This window comes from Oryx dammah, unplaced genomic scaffold, assembly GCF_014754425.2.
Source record: "Oryx dammah isolate SB20612 unplaced genomic scaffold, SCBI_Odam_1.1 HiC_scaffold_18, whole genome shotgun sequence".
NCBI classification, from domain to species: domain Eukaryota; kingdom Metazoa; phylum Chordata; class Mammalia; order Artiodactyla; family Bovidae; genus Oryx; species Oryx dammah.
In genome coordinates this window covers 51,006,452-51,025,666 of record NW_024070202.1, presented here as the reverse complement: position 1 = coordinate 51,025,666, position 19,215 = coordinate 51,006,452, and the positions used below count along the sequence as shown (strand labels likewise).

The window sequence follows — 19,215 nt, the reverse complement described above, 5'->3', positions numbered from 1 at the left end:
CCTGGCAATCTTGATTCCACCTTGTGCTTCATCCAGCCCAGCATTTCTCATGATGTACTCTGCATATAAGTTAAATAATTAGGGTGACAATATACAGCCTTGACGTACTCCTTTTCTGATTTGGAACCAGTCTGTTGTTCCATATCCAGTTCTAACATTGCTTCTTGACCTGCACACAGATTTCTCAGGAGGCAGGTCAGGTGGTCTGATATTCCCATCCCTTGAAAAATTTTCCACAGTGTGTTGTGGTCCACACACTCAAAGGCTTTGGCATAGTCAGTAAAGCAGAAGTGGATGTTTTTCTGGAACTCTCTTGCTTTTTTGATGATTCAAGGGATATTGGCAGTTTGATCTCTGGTTTCTCTGCCTTTTCTAAATCCAGCTTGAACATCTGCGAGAGGGGTGGGTTTGATCCCAATGATATCATATGGTATTTGTCTTTCTCTTTATGACTTACTTTGCTTAGTATGATAATCTGTGGGTCCATCCATGTAGCTGCAGATGGCATTATTTCATTCTTTTCAATGGTGAGTGCTATTCCATTACATACTGGAATAACATAAAAGAGTTATGTGAAAGTGTTAGTCGCTTGCTCCTGTCCGACTCTCTGCAACCCAGTGAACTATAACCCACTGACTACTGTGTCCATGCAATTTTCCAGGCAAGAATACTGGAGTTGGTAGGCATTCCCTTCAAAGGTATGAAGGTTTGAACCCAGGTCTCCCACACTGCAGACAGATTTTTTACCATCAGAGCCACCAGGGAAGCCCAAATAGTTATATATACTATTTATTCAATTATATAGATACATTCTATTATATATGTGTGTATAAACACACACATACACATATCTGCTAAAAAAGATGTACAACCTGAGAGTTGCAAGTTAAGTCTTTTGGGGGCAAAATGAGGACTTCAGTTGGGAGACAGCACCTCAGATACCTCAGAAACTGCTCCAAAGAGGTCATGGGAAAAGGTCAGTATAAATGATTCTGGTAAAGGGAGAGTTCACACAATCACTTATCGTACAAAAGGTTTTCTGTTAGTCACAAGGCGCTGATGTCACCATGAAGGGATTTAGTGCTTTTCTAGATACAAGGAGATGAAAGGATTGGGATCATAAAATCAGTTCCTGAAAACATCTATCTACAGACCTGTTCCACCAGTTTTCCTGGAACACAATGTGTCTCATTCTCTACCCCTAACTCCCTTCAGCTCATGTCAAAGGTCAATGGCTGCAGCATCACCAGATTCAGTCTCTGTAGAGGCGAATGACCAATACCCTTGGCAAGGGCCAATTTGTAGTTCACACACATACCACATAACAACAACACACACACCCCCCCCACATATTAATTATCCATTCACCTGTTGATAGACATTTAGGTTGTTTCCATGTCTTGGCTACTGTAAATAGTGCTGCTATGAATATACAGGTGCATCTGTCTTTTTGAATTAGAGTTTATCTAGGTATATGCCCAAGATGTGGGATTGCTGGATCATATGGTGATACTATTTTTAGTTTTTTGAGGAACCTCCATATTGTTTTCCATAATGACATACCAATTTACATTCCCACCAACATCATAGGAAGGTTTCCTTCTCTTCATACCCTCTCCAATATTTATCATTGTATACATTTTAAGGGCTTCCTTTGTAGCTGAGTTGGTAAAGAATCTGCCTATGATGCAGGAGACCCAGGTTCCATTCCTGGGTTTGGAAGATCCCCCAGAGAAGGAAATGGCAACCCATTCCAGTATTCTTGCCTGGAGAATCCCATGGACTGTAACCTGCCAGGCTCTTCTGTCCATGGGGTCATAAGAGTTGGACATGACTTAGCAACAAAACCACCACCACCACCAGACATTTTAATGATGACCATTCTAACCAGTGTGAGATGGTACATCATTTTTGTTTTGATTTGCATTTCTTTAATAATTAGTAATGATGAGCATCTTTTCATGTGCCTGTTGGCCATCTATATGTCTTTGGAGAAATGTCTATTTAGATCTTCTGCTCATTTTTCAATTGGGTTATTTGAGGTTTTTAGTTATTGAGTTTTATGAGTTGTTTGTATATTAGACTCTTGTTGGTCACATCATTTGCAAATATTTCTTCCCAGTAGGTAGATGGTCTTTTCGTTTTGTTCATGGTTTCCTTTGCTGTGCAAAGCATAAAAGTTAGATTAGGTCCCATTTGTTTGCTTTTGCTTTTATCTCTATTACCTTGGGAGACTGAGCTAGGAAAATATTTGTTTTGTTGTTCAGTGCTGTGTCTGACTCTTTGTGATCCCATGGACTGCAGCATGCCAGCCTTCCCTATCCTTCACTATCTCCTGGAGTTTGCTCAAATTCATGTTCATTGAGTTGGTGATGCTATCTATCTATCTCACCCTCTGCCACCCCCCTCCTTTTGCTTTCAGTCTTTCCTAGAATCAGTCTTTTCCAGTGAGTTGGCTCTTCGTATCAGGTGGCCAAAGTATTGGAGCCTCAGCCTCAGTCCTTCCAGTGAATATTCAGGGTTGTTTTCCTTTAGGATTGACTGGTTTGATCTCTTTGCAGTCCAAGGGACTCTCAAGAATCTTCTCCAGCACTGCAATTTGAAAGCATCAATTCTTTAGCACTCAGCCTTCTTTATGGTCCAGCTCTAACATCCATACATGACTACTGGAAAAACCATAGCTTTGACTAGGCGAACTGTTGTCAGCAAAGTGATGTATTTGCTTTTTAATATGCTGTCTAGGTTTTGTTACTGAATTGCAAGTCCACATGCCTGACACACAGCGAGGCCCATCGATATGTCGACTAAATAAGATGTATAACTTGAGAGTTGCGAGTTAAGTTTTATCTGGGGCAAAATGAGGACTGTTGCCCGGGAGGCAGCATCTCAGATAACTCTGAGAGACGGCTCCAAAGTGGCAGTGGGGGAAGGTCAATATATAAGGTTTTGGTGAAGGGGGAGTTCAATACCAGGAAGCACTTGTTTTATAAAAGTTTCTTGGTTAGTCATGAGGGTCTGATGTCACCATGAAGGAATTTAGTGCCTCTCTAGATATGAGGAGATGCAAGGATTGAGATCATAAAAACATCCAACCATCTAAAGACCTGTCCCACCAGTTTCCCTGGAGCACAGAGTGCCTCACTCCACCCTGAACTCCCTCGGGGGTTGTTGAAGTCAACAGCACTGGTTTTAATCTCCTTAGAGGCAGGTGGCAAATGCCTTTGTTGTTCAGTCATTGTCAATGCTCTTGGTAAGTGCCAGTTTGTAGTTGACAGATAGTAAAACATTAGAGTTTGGAACAGAAAGTTTATTACAGATTCATACAAAGAGAAAGGTGGCTCATGCTCTAAGAACCCCAAAGTTACTGAAAGCTTTTAGCAAGCCATTTTAAAAGCAAAAGGTGAGGGAGGGGCATGTTAGTTATTACTACCTTCATGGTGTCAGATCCTTTGATCTTGAGGTCTGGAAATGGTCAGATAACAATGTTCCTGTAAATCTATACAAAATGAATGTTATTCTCTCTCTTGACAAGAAAGGGCATGGTTCCAATGCACAACTTTCGCCCTCCAAGATCTCAGGCCTGGCTAAGAGGAGGCAAATCTCAGTTGGCAGCTCCTTCAGGACCAAGTTTCCACACTCTGCCCAGCTGACACCCCTGAGGGAGCCAGGCATGCAACCCAACTGGGCCTCAGTCTCCTCAGGATGCCCAAATGGGGAGACCAGGTCTCACAGACTGCGATCAAGGCACGTGGCCACTGGATGCAGTTGCAGAGACAGGGATGGGGGAGAAGTTCCCCGCTCCTCAAGGCTAGTGGAGGGCCTCGGAGAGGGCCCCGGAGCCCTGCAGGGTGTTCCCTGGGGCCTCTAGCACTGACCCAAGCCTGGGTGAGCTGAAGGGCCTTCAGGAGGAGGCCTGGATCTGCCTCTTACTTCCGTCTCTACCTGATTACCACTGTGCCACTAACCCTTTGCTGAATCGCTTCTCTAAATGCCCCTCATTGACAGTTACTTGTGGGGAGGGCCCACTACGTCACTGACCAGTAACTGAGCTGGACAATTAATGGTTTCTCATTGACAATTGGTTGCTTCTAGGCAGGCCCACTGAGGCAGCATCCAAAGGCTGAGCAAGATCTATTGCCTGTAACAGGGTGAGGAGTAATCAGGCACAGCAATGGCTGCCTGCTAAGGGCTGTGCTCAGCCTGCTCTGTTACAGTTTGTCATAGCTTTCCTTCCAAGGAGCAAGTGTCTTTTAATTTCATGGCTGCAGTCATCATCCACAGTGATTTTGGAGCCCAAGAAAATAAAAATCTGTCACTGCTTCCACTTTTCCCCCATCTGTTTGCCATGAAGGGATGGGATTGGATGCCACGATCTTAGTCTTTTCCGTGTTGAGCTTTAAGCCAGCTTTTAGTGTCCTCGTTCACCCTCATCAAGAGGCTCTTCACTTTCTGTCATTAGAGTGGTATCATCTGCATATATCTGAGGTTCTTGATATTTCTCCCAGCTATCTTGATTCCACAGGTGATTCATCAAGCCTGGCATTTCTCATGATGTATTCTGCATATAAGTTAAATAAGCAGGGTAACAATATACAGCTTTGTCATACTCCCTTCCCAATTTTAAACTGGTCCATTGTTACATGTAAGGCTCTAACTGTTGCTTCTTGACCCACATACAGGTTTATCAGGAGACATGTAAGGCGGTTTGGTATTCCCATCTCTTTAATAATTTTTCACAATTTGTTGTGATCCACACAGTGAAATTTTCAGTGTCATCAATGATGCAGAAGTAGATGTTTTTCTGGAATTCCTTTGGTTTCTCTATGGTTCAACAAATGTTGCCAATTCAATCTCTGGTTCCTCTGCCTTTTCTAAACCCAGTTTGTGCCTTTGGAAGTTCTTGGTACATGTATTACTGAAGCTAGCTTGAAAGATTTGGAGCATAATCTTACTAGTATGTGAAATGATCCCAGTTGTATAGCTTGAACATTCTTTGGCACTTCCCTTCTTTGGGATTGGAATATTAACTTACCTTTTCCAATCTTGTGACCACTGCTGAGTTTTCCAAATTTGCTGACATATTGAGTACAGCACTTCAACAGCATCATCTTTTAGGATTTGAAATAGCTCAGCTGGAATTCCATCACCTCTGTTAGCCTTGTTGGTCATAATTCTTCCTAAGACCCACTTGTTTTCAAACTTCGGGATGTTAGGCTGTATGTGAGTGACCACAGTACTGTGGTTATCTGGGTCATTAAAACCTTTTTTTTTTTTTTTTGTATAGTTCTCCTGTGTATTCTTGCCACCTCTTCTTAATATCTTCTGCTTCTGTTAGGTCCATACTGTTTATGTCCTTTATTGTGCCATCTTTGCATGAAATTTTCCCTTGGTATCTCCAGTTTTCTTGAAGATATCGCTAGTCTTTCCCATTCTGTTGTTTTCCTCTGCCTCTTTGCACTGTTCATTTAAGAAGTCCTTCTTATCTCTCCTTGCTATTCTCTGGAACTCTGCATTCAGTTGGGTATATTGTGTCTTTCCCTTTCTCTCTCTTCCCAGACAATCACCTTGCCTTCTTGCATTTCTTTTTCTTTGGGATGGTTTTCATCACCACCTCCTGTACAATGTTATGAACTTCTGTCCATAGTTCTTTAGGCACTCCATCTACCAGATCTAACCCCTTGAATGTGTTTATCACCTCCCCTGTATAATCATAAGAGATTTGCATACCTGAATGGCCAGTGGTTTCCCTTACTTTCTACCCTTGAAGTCTGAAGTCCATAAGGAGCTCATGATCTAAGCCACAGTCAGCTCCAGGTCTTGTTTTTGCTGACTGTATAGAACTTCTCCAACTTCGACTGCAAAGAATATAATCAATCTGATTTCTGTATTGACCATTTGGTGATGTCCATGTGTAGAGTTGTCTCTTGTGTTCTTAGAAAAGGGAGTTTGCTATGACCAGTATGTTCTCTTGACAAAACTCTGTTAGCCTTTGCCCTGCTTCATTTTGTACTCCAAGGCCAAAGTTGCCTATTACTCCAGGTATCTCTTGGCTTTCCTAGCACCACTTGCTTTAAAAACTGTCTCTTCTCCTTTGTGTATTCTTCCCTCCTCTATTAAAGATTACTTGCCCGTAGGCGTGTGGCTTTATTTCTGGGCCCTCTATTCTTTTCCGTGGGTGCCTATGCCTGTTTCTGTGCCAGCGCCCCCATGGTTTTGATTACTGTTGCTTTGTAGTGTTGCCTGCAGTCTAGGCGGGTTATGCCTTCTGCTTTCTTCTTTCTCCTCAGGATTGCTTTGGCAGTTATGAGTCTTTTACTGTACTATATAAATTTTAGGATTATTTGTTCTAGTGAAAAGTATCATTGATAATTTGATAGGGATCACATTAAATCTGTAGATTGCTTTGGGTAGTATGGTTATTTCAACAATATTAATTCTTCCAATACAAGAGTATGGGTTATCTTTCCATTTCTATGAATCATCTTCAATTTCCTTTATTAATGTTTTAAGTTCTTAGCAGATATATCTTTCACATTCTTGATGAAGGTGTTTATTTCTTCAAATTTATTTCTAAGTATTTAATTTGGAAGGTGTTTAAAATTTAAAAAAAATTTTAATTGGCAGATAATTGCTTAAAAATTTTGTATAAGATAGGGTGTGCTGTTTTAAAGGATTGCTTGTTTACATTCCCCTTTTGTTATTTCATTGTTAATAAAGAGATGCAACCAATTTCTGTGTGTTAATCTTGGATCCTGCTATCTTGCTGAATTCATTTGTCAGTTTCAGTAGATTTTGTGTGAAGTCTTTAGGGTTTTATATATATAATATCATATTGTCTACATATAATGACAATTTCACCTTTTCCATACCCGTTTGAACATCTTTTATTTCTTTTTCTCATCTGATTGCTATGTCTAAGACTTTCAATACTATGTTGATGAGAAGTAGTGAGAACAGGCATCCTTCCCTTGTTCCAGATTTTTGGGGGAAGATTTTCAGCTTTTCATGTTGAGTACTTTATGGGCGTGTGTTTGTCATAGATTTGGTTTCCCTGGTGGCTCAGCTGGTAAAGGGTCCACCTGCAATGTGGGAGACCTGGGTTCAATCCCTGGGTTGGGAATCCCCTGGAGAAGGGAATGGCTATCCACTCCAGTGTTCTGGCCTGGAGAATTCCATGGACTGTATAGTCCATGGGGTCACAAAGAGTTGGACATGACTGAGTGACTTTCACTTTATTTTTGTCATAGATAGCTTTTATTATGTTGAGATATGTTCCCTCTATATCTACTTTGATAAGAGTTTTATTGTGAATGGATGTTGAATTTTATTGAATGTTTTCTGTATCTGTTGAGATGATTGTGTAAAAGGGTTTGCCTTTTCTTTTGTTGATGTGGTGTATCACATTGACTAATCTGCATATGTTGAACCATCCATGTGAACTTGGGATGAGTCTCATGTCTTTTTTATGTGTTGTTGGATTTGAGTATGCTAATATTTTGTTGAGAATTTTTAAATCTGTATTCATCAAAGATGTTGGTCTCTAACTTTATTTTTTTGACTTCCCTGGTGGCTCAGACGGTAAAGTGTATACCAGCAATGCAGGAGACCTGGGTTCAATGGAAGGCAATGGCACCTACTCCAGTATTCTTGTCTGAAAAATCCCATGGACAGAGGAGCCTGCCAGGCTACAGTCCATGGCGTCTCAAAGAGTCGGACATGACTGAGCAACTTCACTTTTTAATTTTTTTAAATAATATCCTTGTCTGGTTTTGGTATTGGGGTGATGGTGGCTTCATAGGATGTCTTTGAGAGTATTCCTTCCTCTTCAGCCTTTTGAAAGAATTTGAGAAGGATAGTTATAAGTTCTTTGTTGTATGAATGATAGAATTCACCTGTGAAGCTATCAGGCCCTGGACTTTTATTTGTAGGCAGTTTTGTTTCTTTTTTTAAAATTACAGATTCTGTTTCTTCCAGTGATTGTTCTTTTCAAGTTATTTAGTTATTCTTGATTCAGTTTTGGTGGGCTGTATGTTTCTAGAAAATAGTCCATTTCTTCTAGGTTGAAAATCTGTTGGCAAATAATTGTTCATAGTATTCTATTAAGATTTTTGTATTTCCATTGTATCTTGTGATTTCTCCTCTTTCATTTAATGCTTTGTTTAATTGGAACTTTTTATTTCTTGGTGAGCTTGGCCAGAGGTTTGTCAGTTTTGTTTACCCTTTCAAAGAACCAGCTCTTGGTTTTATTTTTTCCTATTGTTTTTAATCTCTATTTTATTAGTTTCCTCTCTGATCTTTATTATCTCCTTCCTTCTGCTGACTTAAGATTTTCTTTGTTCTTCCTTTTCTAATTCTTTTAGGTGGTGGGTTAGGTTGTTTATTTGAGATTTTTCATTTTTTTTTTTTTAAAGAAGGGACTGTAACACTACGGACTTCCCTCTAAGAGCTGTTTTTGCTGCATCCCATAGGTCTTTTATGATTGTATTTTCATTGTCATTTACCTCAAGGTATGTATTTCTTCTCTGATTTTGTCATTGACTCATTGATGTTTTAGTAACATGTTGTTTAGTCTCCACATAATTTTTTTTCTCATTTCTTTTTCTGTGGTTGATTTCTAGTTTTATGCTATTGTGGTTGGAAAAGATATTTGAAATAATTTCCATATTCTTATAATTTTTGAGGCTTGTTTTGTGCCCTGGTATGTGCACTTGAAAAGAATGTATATTCTACTTCTCTTGGATGTAATGTCTTGAAAATATCAATTAAGTATAACTGTTCTATTATATAATTTAGGATCTCTATTGCTTTGTTGATTTTCTGTCTCAAAGATCTGTCCATTGATGTAAGTGGGGTTTTAAAGTCTCTTACTTCATGGGGTTGCAAAGAGTCGGACACGACTGAGCGACTGAACTGAACTGAACTATTAATTTATTTCAGCTAATATCTCCCTTTATGTCATTTCGTATTTGTTTTATATATCTGGGTGTTCCTGTATGGGGTGTAATTAGGTTGACAACTGTAGTATCCTCTCCTTGCACTGATCCTTTTTTCATTATGTAGTGCCCTTATCTTTCTTTATAGCCTTTGTTTTAAAGTTTATTTTGTTTGATAGGAGTATTGCAGCCCCCACTTTCTTATTTGTTTGCATGAAATATCTTTTCCCACCCTTTCACTTTCCATCAACATGTGTCCTTTGCCCTAAAGCGGGTCTCTTGTAGGCAGTGTGTTGGAGGCTCTTGCTTTTTTGTCTTTTTTAAATTCACTTTGCCCTTCAGTGTTTTTTGATTGAAGCGTTTGATTCATTGACATTTAAGGTAATTATTGATAGAGATGTATTTATTGTCATTTTAAACCTTGTTTCTCTGTTGATTTTATATTTCTTCTTTTGTCCTTTTCTTTTTTCTATTGCAGTTTGGTTTTCTTTTGTATTGTGTTTATGTTCTTTTTGATCTATATGAATATGTTGTATGTTTTTGATTTGTGGATACCCTCTTTTTCAGGTATGTTTACACCTTCCTATACCTACTTGCCTTAGGCTAGTAGTAATATAGACTCAAACACGTTCTAGAAAAAAAAATCTACATTTTCTTATTCTCCTCTCCCCTTCATTTTCTTATTTTGATATCCTCTTTTACATCTTCATGTTCATCCTTTTGTTGCCCATTGTAGTTATCATTGCTTTCACTTCTGTCTACTGGCTTATTTAAGTGATTTATTTTCCAATTGTATTTTTCTCTTTTCTATATAGACTCTTACTTCTTTTCTGTTTAGGGAAGACCTTTCAGTATTTCCTTTAGGATAGGTTTGGTATTACTTTATTCTTTTAGTTTCTGCATTTCTGAGAAATTCTTTCTCTACTGTAAGTAATAATCTTGCTGGTTAGAATATCCTAGTGTGCAGATTTTCCCCTTTCAGGACATTGAATATATCTTACTACTCCCTTCTGGTCTGCAACCATTTCTGTAGATAAATCAGCTTATGGCCTTATAGGGTTCCCTTGTAATTAAACTCTTTTTCTCTTGCTGCCTTTAGAATCCTCTCTTTTTTAAAACTCATTTATTTTTCTTTCTTTTTTTTTTTTTTATTGGAGTACAATGGCTGTACAATACTATGTTGGTCTCTGGCACACATCAACATGAATCAGCCACAGGTATGCATATGTCCCATCTCTCTTGAATCTCCTTCTACCTCCCACCCCATCCCAACCCTCTAGGTTAGAATCCTCTTATCTTTAACTTTTGATATTTTTATTATAATAAGTGTTGGTGTAGGTCTGTTTGGGACCCTCTGTGCTTCCTGTACCTGGATATATATTTCCTTCTTAAGGTTTAGGAAGTTGTCAGCCATAATTTCTTCAAATATGTTTTCAGTCTCCTTTTCTCTTTCTTCTGGAATCACTGTTATGTATAGGTTGACGTGCTTTTTATCATCCCTCAGGTCTTTTATATTGCTTTCATTTTTTTCATTTGGCTGTCTGCTATTCTGATTGAGTGACTTCCATTATTCTCTCTTTCAGGAACCTTATTCGTTCTTTCGCATTATTCATTCTGCTATTCAATGCCTTTAGCTCAGCTTTCATCTCAGCCGAAACTTTTCCTGTTTTTTTTTTTTTTCCTAGTTTCTTTTCATAGTAATCTGCATTTCTGTTGACAGACTTTCTTAGTCCCTATAGTATTTTCATTATCTCCTTTTTGAGTTCATTGAATTTTAAATGGAAGAAGTCTGTTTTGTTTGTTCTTTCAGGGGAATTCTCATGACCTTTTAATTAGGCATAGTTTCTCTGCTTCTTTATTTTACTTATATTTCTCTTGCTGTATGAGTTTAGGAGGAACAATTTCCTACTGTGGTCCTAGAGGGCTATTTTTATGTGGGAGTTTCCTGTGTAGCCCTAGCCTGTGTGGGTCTAATATTTTTTGGTGTGAGGACTGCTTTTAGTGTACTTGCCTGCCAATTCTTTTCTCGGTGTATGCTGGACGTTATCCCCTTGGTGGGAGGTGTGACTGGTGTTGTGGTGATCAGAGCCTGCCCTGGTTATCGAGTGGGTCCTTCTTTTTGCTCTGTGGTTGCCAGTGCCGTGTCAGGGCCTGGATCTGCTCCCTGGCTGTTGGAGTGGAAGCCCCCAGATCTGTCTCTAAGCTGCAGTGCCAGGCAGATGAGAGTAGAGCGCTCCCACTGGGAGAGGAGCCCGAGCATTTCTCTGCTGGAGCTGTTCACCAGTGAGTACGCTCTGCTGTGTCACTTGCCACTCATTGCGCCGATACACAGAGCACACCACTGTTGGCCCCACCTCAACCTTAGAATGCCAGTGGTTGGCCTTGGTGTCCCTCATTGTTGTTTGCACAAGTCTACTAGCACGGATCCACTGAAGTCATGTCCTGGGACTGGAGTGGTCGTGCACCTGGACGCACTGTGGGAGCTCTTGAGGCAGTCCAGCCTCTGGCCCAGCCCAGCCCCCATGCACATATGTGGCAGCCCCCATTGTCCACTTGGATGTCTTACAGATGCTGAATCTACAAAGCTGGTGTTGGAAGTGTAAATTTGCAACCTTCTGGGAGAGATTTTAGCCCTGCTTTCTAAGTCATGTGGCTCCTGGGGCTCACCTGTGGTTTCAGCCCCACCTCTGTGAGTGGGCAACCCATTGGCATCTGCTCCCAGAGCTGGCTGAGGTGGCAGCTGGGGTGTGAGAGCCCACAGAGGCAGGAGTGCCCCCCACGGTAGTGGCTGAGGCAAATTCTCTGGGAGTCCACCTTGTGGCAGGGACTGGTGCTCGGAAAAAGAGGCTGTAATGGCAGCCCCTCCCCTCCCTTCACACACCACTTAACAATGGTGCTTTGCTTCTGTGGTGGTTCTGGGTTTCTTCCGTGAACACTGCTAGTTGTGGCCTACACACTCCAGCCCCTTTTGGCTGTTTCTGCACAGCCAATAGCGGTTCTCTCCCTGGGTCTGTCCTCTAAATCCTGAGTTCCAGCACCCAGCCCTGGCCTGTACCAATGGACACACCCATCTCAAGCTGGGGCTTGCAGGGTGGTGGCGGGGACCATTTGTACATCTCTCTCTGTTCTGCCCACCACAAACCAGTTGTTGCTCTCTCCGCTGAAACTTCCTGTCTATATTGACCATTCTCCCTGCCAATGAGAGGGCTTCTCAGAGGGTACAGGAACCTTTCCTTTTTTCCAATTGTCTCCCAGGGATGCAGGTCCTATCCTTCTGCTCGTTTCTTTTTCCCTTTCCTCCCTACCTGATTGTGTGGAGGTCTTTCTTTTCCTTTCAGATGTTTGAGGTCTTCTGCAGTTTCAGTAGGTGTTCTGTGAGAACTGTTCCGTTTGTAAAGATATTGTTGATGTATTTGTGGGAGGAGGTGAGTTCCATGACCTTGTACCCTGCCGTGTTAGATCTTACAAGTGGTAGAAAGCTGAGACGTCACCAGACTTCTAAAAAGGAGTTATGTGAACTCGTGTTTACTTTCTAATGAAGGTTTTTTTTTAAAAACATGTTAAATATGAGGCAAAATTTGATCTAAGACTCTTTCATAATCACCTGATAGTGAGGGTGAGGAAAGTAATTATCCCTTGAAAGTGAACGTGAAAGAAAGCAAAGTCGCTCAGTCGTGCCCAACTCTTCACAACCCCACGGACTGTAGCCTACCAGGCAAGAGTACTGGAGTGGGGTGCCATTTTCTTCTTCAGGGGATCTTCCCAACCCAGGGATCGAACCCAAGTCCCCTCCATTGCAAGAGGATTCTTTACTGTCTGAGCCACCAGGGAAGCCCTGATTATCCCTTACCCACCTTTAATTGTAGGTGGCTATCGGTATTTACCAAAAAACTAAGAGTTGTGCATGACTGATTTATAACAGGCTCCAAAGTAGTTAACAGTCTTTATAAAAATGATTATTAAAACATACTACATGTAAAAATAGAAAATAAGATTAAAAACTATTAAATCACTCGAGTAACTTTTTTCTGTCCACAATATCCATCTTTAGAAACATCAAAAAACTTCAATCACAGCCTAAGTCACAGAGTCAGGTAGGTCATGATTGAAAGAAACTTTCAGTGTCATTCAGGATAGTCTTTTAATTTGTTATTGTCTTTCCCTAGACCTTTGATTTAATTGTTCCAAGGATTAATCAAGATCCTCTATGAAATCTCTCTCAAGTTCTGATCAATCCTTTGTTCTCTCCGTTGAACTGTAAGGTTTAATTATTAAAAAATTTATCTGTGCAGATAAAATTTCATCTGTTTACCCACAGACTTTTGTTTGCTCAACTGAATTTGTCTAGAATTTTAAGATCACACTTTCTAATGTTTTGACCATATAATAGATTCTCAGTGGTATTTCCTTTTCATCAGTTCATTTGATCTTTATAAAATGCTATGAATTAAGTATTGTCTCCATTATTCAGATAAGGAACGTGGAGTCAGAAATGTAAGTGATTTCCCCAACATCATTCTTAGTAAATGAAGGAGTTGTTATTCAAACCCAAGTCTATATACAGAGCCAAAATTCTTGATATTATAAACTATATGATACAATAAAATATGATACTGTTTCTCAATCTGTTATGTGGGATAGTATATGAGATTTAACACAGTACCTGTCATAAATATATTTAGATCAATAAACATCTAATTTAGTAGGTAAATAATCTTTTCTTTTTTCCTTTGCATTTTAGATGGATACATTTTAGCTTTTGAAGTTTAAACTAATTGGCCATGAAAATTTTGCGAAATACTAAAGACTTCTCTTCTGCAAGGGAAAAGAACTTGGGTGGGCAGGAAATGATGGAAGTAGGGAAGAAAAGACCAAAGAAAGGGTGGCAGAACTCGAGAGTCCAAAAAACTGGGGGCCCACTAGGAAACATGCTTGGAAAGAGAAGCCAGTGTTTAGAGGGAAGAGCCATTGCAAGGGCCCTCATTTGGATGCTTAGGAACATGGATGAGCAGGGTGTTTACAGGCTGATGGTTCACACTTTCCACTTGCCAGTTCTTTTTCTTTGGTCTTTGCCCTACTATTATCAGTCTAATCCATACCATGAACTCCAGGACCTCTAAAACCCCAAATGAAAGACATTGTTGTCTACGGTGGTGGTGGTGGTGGTGGTGAGGATAAGAAGCCATTCCATACTTTCTTAAGAGGATTTTAAACTGAACTTGGCTTCCTGGTTAGTCTAGTCCACCATCATATCATCATATTTTTATCAGTTCTTGTGAAATAGTTATATGCCTATTGTTTTTCTACTATACAGTAGTACTAGGTATTGGAGGTAAAATGAAATGAGTAAGGTATGAATGATCTTTGCCTACAGGAAATAGAGTATCTTCTCTTTGGTTGATATTAAATATTTGTCACAACATTTCATTTTCATTCAGAGTTCCTGGACTCATCTAGGATTAGCTGGATGAAGTATCTCTTCACCAAAACTTCAGTCTTCAGCCTGTGTTTCTTTTTCACTATCTACTTTTCTAGTTTGTGTGTATTTTCTTCTTGGACTTTTTGCTCCTTCCTCACTTCCTGTACCAGCATGGTGTCTTTCACTGTTCCCCTCCCAGCACTGGGCACCTGGGGCACCACTTGATGTTGAGGGACCCTTGTCCTTTATCCTATCTGACAGCTTCCTTCTAACTAAATGTGGGGATTCTGGTGCCAGCCCTCACTGTTAAGAAGAATAAAAGCAAAACAGCTAATCTGAGGTTACTTGAGGTACTTGATGATAAATTATAGAAGCAGGGAGGTGGGAGGGGGGTTCAGGATGGGGAACATGTGTGCACCCGTGGCAGATTCATGTTGATGTATGGCAAAACCAATACAATATTGTAAAGTAATTAGCCTCCAATTAAAATAAATAAATTTATATTAAAAAATTATAGAAGCAAAGATTTCTGGAGCTAGAAGTTACTTTCATTCCAAATCAAAAGCCTAGGCTAAGGAAAGTTAGGTGTCACAAGGCTGATGATACAGGTCACTCAAGGGGGTAGAACAGGAAATTTTTTATTTCAGTTCATGTACTCTCTTTACTAAAGCACAAAATGCCACAATATATATCACATCTTAAGACGGTTTAGAAATGAGAAAGAGGGGAGCAAGAAAAGCTTGCCTCACCTCTCAAATGATACCATACAGCTTATGCTACACCTTATGCTAGTTCCTATTTCATTATGTGGCCAGTCTTGAACGTTCCAGGGTAAAGTGAATAAATTGTCTGAAAGAGCTAAACAACAAACTGATTTGACAAGACCAACTCAAGTTGCTTTTGCTTTTAAAATATATTTTAGCTAAAATATATTTTGACTTAAACACTCCTTGAAGAATTTGTCTGGCAGAAAATAGAACATTGATTGTAAATAGCCTCTTGGCACAGAGGCCCAGAAATCAAAGGACTTTAGAGAAGAAAATTCCCTAAACCAGTGGCAGTTATTTGTGTGTTGTTTCCGGGTCAGAGGGCCAAGTGTATACACCAGAACTTTCCAGATTAAAAGGGCAGATATATATTTCAAACAGCTTGTCACCTTCTCTCTCTCTCTTTATTTTTCCTGGGATTTTTGTTTGATTGCATTCTATCTATAGATTTGAGACAAATTGACTCAATGTTGTGTTCCTAGCCACTAAAATGCTGTGTCTCTACATTTATTTAGCAATATTTTGTATCGTTCAGCATATATGATTTATACTTATTTGTTACATTTATTCCTACATTTTATTATATAATATATAATAATATATATTTATATATAATTAACATTAACATATAAATATATATTTTATACATTTGATGCTATAGTAAATAATATTATTTTCCATTTGCTTATTTGTAAAATATAAAAATACAGTTGACTTTTTTGTACACTGACCTTATGTGTTGGAGCTTACTAAATTCACTTATTAGTTCCAGAGACTCTTTCTTAGATTCCTTAGGATTTTCTTTGTATATGATCATGTCATCTGCAAATAATGACAGTTTAACTTCTTCCATCTCAATATGTAGGGATTTGTTTTGTATGTACCTATTTTCAATAAAAGTGGTAAGAGTATCTTTACCTTCTCCTGATTTTAGGAAAATCCCATGGATGGAGGAGCCTGGTGGGCTGTAGTCCATGGGGTTGTGAAGAGTCAGACATGACTGAGCGACTTCCCTTTCACTTTTCACTTTTCATGCATTGGAGAAGGAAATGGCAACCCACTCCAGTGTTCTTGCCTGGAGAATTCCATGGACAGAGGAGCCTGGTGGGCTACAGTCTGGAGTCACAAAGAGTTGGACACGACTGAGTGACTAACACACACACACACATACTTGATTTAGAATGTTGTGTTAATTTCTGCTGTAAGCTAAGTGATTCAGTTATACACATATACATACATATTTTCTTTTTTATTATTCTTTCACATTATGGTTTATCATAGAATATTTGAGTATAGTTTTCTGTACATTAGGACCTTTTTGTTTGTCCATTCTGTATATAATAATTTACATCTGCTAACCCAAACCTCCCACTCTATCCATCCCCCAATTTCCCCCTTCCTCAGCTCAGTTCAGTCGCTCAGTTGTGTCCGACTCTTTGCGACCCCATGAATTGCAGCATGCTGGGCCTCCCTGTCCATCACCAACTCCCGGAGTTCACTCAAACTCATGTCCATAGAGTCGGTGATGCCATCCAGCCATCTCATCCTGTTATCCCCTTTTCCCCCTGCTCCCAATCCCTCCCAGCATCAGAGTCTTTTCCAATGAGTCAACTCTTCGCATGAGGTGGCCAAAGTACTGGAATTTCGGCCTCAGCATCATTCCCTCCAAAGAACACCTAGGGCTGATCTCCTTTAGAATGGACTGGTTGGATCTCCTTGCAGTCCAAGGGACTCTCAAGAGTCTTCTCCAACACCACAGTTCAAAAGCATCAATTCTTTGGTGCTTAGCTTTCTTCACAGTCCAACTCTCACATCCATACATGACCACAGGAAAAACCATAGCCTTGACTAGATGGACATTTGTTGGCAAAGTAATGTCTCTGCTTTTCAACATGCTATCTAGGTTGGTCATAACTTTTCTTCCAAGGAGTAAGCGTCTTTTAATTTCGTGGCTGCAGTCACCATCTGCAGTGATTTTGGAGCCCAAGAAAATAAAGTCTGACACTGTCTGTTCTCTGTGTCTGTGAGTCTGTTTCTAAATCATAGATAGATTCATTTGTGTCATATTTTAAATTTCACATATAAATGATATATGGTATTTGTCTTTCTCTATGTGACCACTTTTGACTTCAATTAGTATGATACTTCTCGGTCCATCCATGTTGCTGCAAATGGCACTATTTCATTCTTTGTTATGGCTGAGTAGTACTTCGTTGTAAATATGGACCACATCTTCTTTATGCATTCATCTATTGATGGATATTTAGGTTGTTTCTATATCTTGGCTGTTGTGAATGTCATGAACATGGAGGTGCATGTATCTTTTTAAATTATAGTTTTGTCTGGATATATGAACAGGAATACGATTGCTGGTCACCTAGTAATTCTATTTTTAGTTGTCTGAAGAACTTCCATACTATTTTCTGTAGTGGCTGTACCAACTTACATTCCCATATTCAGAGTAGGAAGGTTCCCATATCTCCATAACCCTATCCAGCATTTTTTATTTGTAGACCTTTTGGTTGTTGTTCAGTCACTAAGTCATGTCTGACTCTTTGCGACCCCATGGACTGCGCCACGCCAGGCTTCCCTGAACTTCACTATCTCCCAGAGTTTGCTCTAACTCATGTCCATTGAGTTGGTGAAGCCATCCAACCACCTTGTCCTCTGTCACCCCCTTCTCCTATTGCCTTCAATCTTTCCCAGCCTCAGGGTGAATCAACTCACTTTTCCAGTGAGTTGGATCTTTGCATCAGGTGGCCAAAGTATTAGAGCTTCAGCTTCAGCATTGGTCATTCCAATGCATATTTGGGATTGGTTTTCTTTAGGATTGACTGATTTGATCTCCTTACTGTCCAGGGGTCTTCTTCAGCACCACAATTCAAAAGCATCAATTCTTTGGCCTTAGTTTTATGAATGTTTAATTTTAAATCAGCTATTTCCCTCTCCTGTTTCACCCTTATCAAGAGCCTCCTTAGTTCCTCTTCCCTTTCTGCCATTAGAGTGGTATCAGCTGCATACCCGAGGCTGTCGATATGTCTCTAGGCAATTTGATTCAATCTTGTGAATCATCCAGCCTGGCATTTTGCATGATGTACTCTGCATGTAAGTTAAATAAACAGGGTGACAATATACAACCTTGTCTTACTCCTTTCCCAATTTTGAACCCGTCTGTTGTTCCATGTCCAATCCTAACTGTTGTGTCTTGACCAGCACACAGATGTCTCAGGAGGCAGGTAAGGTGGTCTGGTAGTCCCATCTCTTTAAGAATTATCCACAGTTTGTTGTGGTCCACACACTCAAAGGCTTTCATGTAGTAAATGAAGCAGAAGTAGATTTTTGTGTGTGTAATTGCTTTGCTTTTTCTATGACCCAGCAGTTGTTGGCAATTTGATTTCTGGTTGCTCTACCTTTTCTAGAACCAGCTTGTGCATCTGGAAGTTCTCAGTTCATGTACTGTTGAAGCCTAGCTTGTAGGATTTTGAGCATTACCTTGCTAGTATTTGAAATGAGCACAGGTGTACAGTAGTTAGAACATTTTTTGGCATTGCCCTTCTTTGGGACTGGAATGAAAAACTGACCTCTTGCAGTCCTGTGGTCACTGCTGAATTTTCCAAATTTGCTGACATATTTAATGTAGCACTTTCACAGCATCATCTTTTAGGATTTGAAATAGCTAAGCTGGAATTGTATCATTTCCACTAGCTTTGTTCGTAGTAATGTTTCCTAAGGCCCACTTGACTTCACACTCTAGGACGTTTGGTTCTAGGTGAGTGACCACACCTTTGTGGTTATCCAGGTCATTAAGACCTTTTGTATAGTTTTTCTGTGTATTCTTGGCACCTCTTCTTAATATCTTCTGTTTCTGTTAGGTCCTTACCCTTTCTGTCCTTTATTGTTCCCATCTTTGCATGAAAGATGTATCCCCTTTGTATCTCCAATTTTCTTGAACAGATCTCTAGTCTTTCCCATTCTATTGTTTTCCTATATTTCTTTTCACTGTTCACTTAGGAAGGCTTTCTTATCTCTCCTTGCTATTTTCTTGAACTCTGCATTCTGTTGGTGTATCTTTCCCTCTATCCTTTGCCTTTTGCTT

The 19,215-nt window shown here is 39.8% G+C and overlaps 1 long non-coding RNA gene across 1 annotated transcript; it reads right to left on the bottom strand.

Moving 5' to 3' along the window:
• Positions 1-417: 417 nt before the first annotated feature.
• LOC120878204 lies at positions 418-17,326 on the bottom strand. The gene is made up of 3 exons (XR_005724487.1): positions 17,248-17,326; positions 13,742-13,745; positions 418-442 (listed from the first exon to the last, which is right to left on the bottom strand). It is a non-coding gene; the product is annotated as an uncharacterized LOC120878204 (long non-coding RNA).
• Between the last annotated feature and the right edge of the window lie 1,889 nt (positions 17,327-19,215).